Source organism: Otolemur garnettii, unplaced genomic scaffold (genome assembly GCF_000181295.1).
Source record: "Otolemur garnettii isolate 467f Iridium unplaced genomic scaffold, OtoGar3 scaffold00093, whole genome shotgun sequence".
NCBI lineage: Eukaryota > Metazoa > Chordata > Mammalia > Primates > Galagidae > Otolemur > Otolemur garnettii.
This window is the reverse complement of record NW_003852488.1, coordinates 106,054-109,154: the sequence shown is the minus strand read 5'-3', so window position 1 is coordinate 109,154 and position 3,101 is coordinate 106,054. Positions and strand designations below refer to the sequence as shown.

The window sequence follows — 3,101 nt, the reverse complement described above, 5'->3', positions numbered from 1 at the left end:
AACTTTTGCCAAACTTGACTATAACTCCCTTCCAAATAGATAGAATTCTTATAAGGGGAAAGAGTTCTCCTTACACAAAATGCTTTGTGTTCACATCCATCTGTGCTATTCAGAACAAAACCCATTCTGCTGGCAACAATTTTGGGTTTGCAGGCACATGTAAGTCTTCATTCAATTAGAAAACAATCAAGTCTTTATGTTTACAGTATATACAATTGATAGTTTCACAAATTTGGCAGAGTTTGCCATGACATCTAGGATGTCTTCATCAAAAGGTAGACATAAATATGGAAATCATCATCAAACTTAATGAAATAGATGGAGGACTTGGTTTCTACTCAATGTTGACCATGCCAATCCTTATAGTCCTTTCCCAGCCATCTTCTTTGGTGTATTCCACTCCTTTGCCTACCAGACTGCCCACAACTTCTCCTGGTTCCCTTTCTGCTGAAGATGAATCATTGGAATCAGGCATGATGTGAAGGTTGCCATCTTTGTAATCATCTAAGAGTTGGTATATGTACAAGACAGGGTCTTTCTGGTAGGTAATGTAAAACCACATGCTCCTGACAGGTGCACATGCTGAGACAATTCCCTTCCACTTATCTTTAGAATCATCTTCTGTCTCAAACATATGTTCCACCACTTTACCAATCATTGTGTATGTCAAGTGTACATGGCTGATTTGAAATGTTGTGACTCTATCAGGGAGGATTTTGAGTTCAGAAACTCTGCTATCTTTATTAAGTTCTAGTCCATAAACACAAATTGAATACATTGTATTTTATAAGATACAAAGAAGGATTTACAGGCACCTGGTCCAGACAGCTCTTTCCACTGGGTAACAGGGCCATTCTCCTCTTTCCACTCATGCTGAATATTCTGGCCTATGATGTTCTTCCTGGACTTGGTTTGCTTGACCCTACGCTGCTCTGATGTTTTTTGTGGAACATCCTACATCATGTTTGCAGATACTCCAGCATGGCCTGCATCAGCTCTGGACTGCTAGTCAGGTGTCTTTCTGAATGGGGTCTTCATTCATTTGTATTTAAGTGAGCAGCAGAGCAGCTGGACTAGGGTGAACATTCAATATTCTCCACTTTGAAGCTTTTCACAGAATGTTAAGTGTTCTCCTTAATGCATCATTCAAGTGTCTCTTTTACAAGTTCAGCAAAAATATGTGAAATCACAAGCACTCTGTGGACTACTAGGGCTGCTGCTCTTAAGCCCTGCAGCTCCACCAATAACCATTCCACCTCCCATCTGCCCTAGCCCCAGCCAGATGGCATCTCCCTGCCCCTAGGCAAAGAGTTTTGGAACTCGACACAAAAAGCCTGACCCATAAGAGGAAAAATGAATAAACTGTACTTATCAACAACAGTAAAAGCTTTTCATCTGTGAATAATCCTGTTGTAAGGATAAAAAGACAAATTACAGACTGGAAGGAAATATTCCCAAATCATGTATCTGGCAAAGGCCTTATATTTAGAATTGTTAAACCCTCAAAATCCATCATTAAGAAAACAAATAATCTAATTAAAAAATGGACAAAAGATATAAACAGTCATTTTACCCAAGAGGATAGGCAGATGGCAAATAAACAAAAATATGTTCAGCACCAATTAGGTATAAGAGAAATGAAAATGAAAACTATAATATAATGAGATAATAGCTACACACTTGTCAGAATGGCTAAAATAAAAAATAGCTATGGCACTAAACACTGGCAAGGATGTGGAGAAACTGCATCACTCATACATTGCTGGTGGGAATGTAAAATGGTACAGACATTTTGGAAAACATTTTCACAATTATTTTCAAAACTAAAAATAATTTATTATAAAACCCAGAAACTGCACTCCTAGAAATTTATTCTAGAGAAATGAAGACTTATTTTCGTGTGGGAACTTGTACACAAATATTCATAGCAATTTTATTCATAAGAGTCAAAAACTAGAAATTGCCCAAATATCCTTCAAAGCATGAATAGTTAAAAATTTGTGGTACATTTTTACCATAGAATATTACTAATAAATATAAAGCAATAAATATTAATAAAGGTAAAACTTGGATAGATCTAAAGGGCATTCTACTGAGTGAAAAAAAATAATTTCAAAAGGTCACATACTATACAACCATCTGACTACATTTTAGAGGTGGGGAGAACACATTAGTGGTTGTCAGGGACCAAACATGGTTGGTAAGGGAAGGGAATGATTGGTAATGTGAGGGAGTCTTCTGGTGAAGGTACAGGTGAGTGTCTAGATTGTGGTTGTGGTTATGTAAAATTATGCAAGCTATAAAATCTAATGGAGCTGTGCTCCTGCTATGTGAGTGCATGTAATACATATATCTGTCAAAATATAAACAAAATCTATGGGATGTACCAATGTCAATTTCTTAAAATTGTGCTAAGGTTTTATAAGAAATTACCATTGGGAGAAGCTAGGGAAAGACTCTGTGAGACTGGCTGCAGGCTACTATCAATCTAAAATTATTTCAAAACAAAAAGTATAGCATGCACACAAACACACAGAGTTAATGGGAATTTCTTTACACTGCCAAAAAATAAATAAAAGCACAATAAAACTAAGATACCATTTATAAGCAATACAGTTTTCAAAATATCTGGAAATTTCTTCAGCTAAAACTTTGGGTAAAATATTAAAACACTAATAAGGAATGTTAAATACTATATGAATACATAGAGGGACATGTGGGCTTTAAAGGGACAGTTAAATAGCATAAAAATGTCAATTCTTCCAATCAAAATTCTAGTTGGAGTGTTTTTGAGGTTCTTGGTACTGACTAGCTATTGAGACCGAAAAACTATAAATCTAGTATAACAAAAACAGTGATATATTGAATTAACAGCAAACAGAATAACCACTAGACTCCCCCTCAAAGTTCTCAAAGATCCATATTGATATCACAAAGTTGTATAAAAATATTGCATCACAACTAAATAGAGGGTAGATACATGAAAATGGGTTAATTACAGTCATGCATCATTGAATAACAGGGATACATTCTGAGAAATGCATCATTAGGTAATTTTATTCTGCAAACATCATAGAGTGTACTTACACAAACTTAGATGG

The 3,101-nt window shown here is 35.6% G+C and overlaps 1 pseudogene; it reads right to left on the bottom strand.

Moving 5' to 3' along the window:
* Positions 1-254: 254 nt before the first annotated feature.
* Positions 255-1,038, bottom strand: LOC100965850 (annotated as a pseudogene).
* Positions 1,039-3,101: the final 2,063 nt, after the last annotated feature.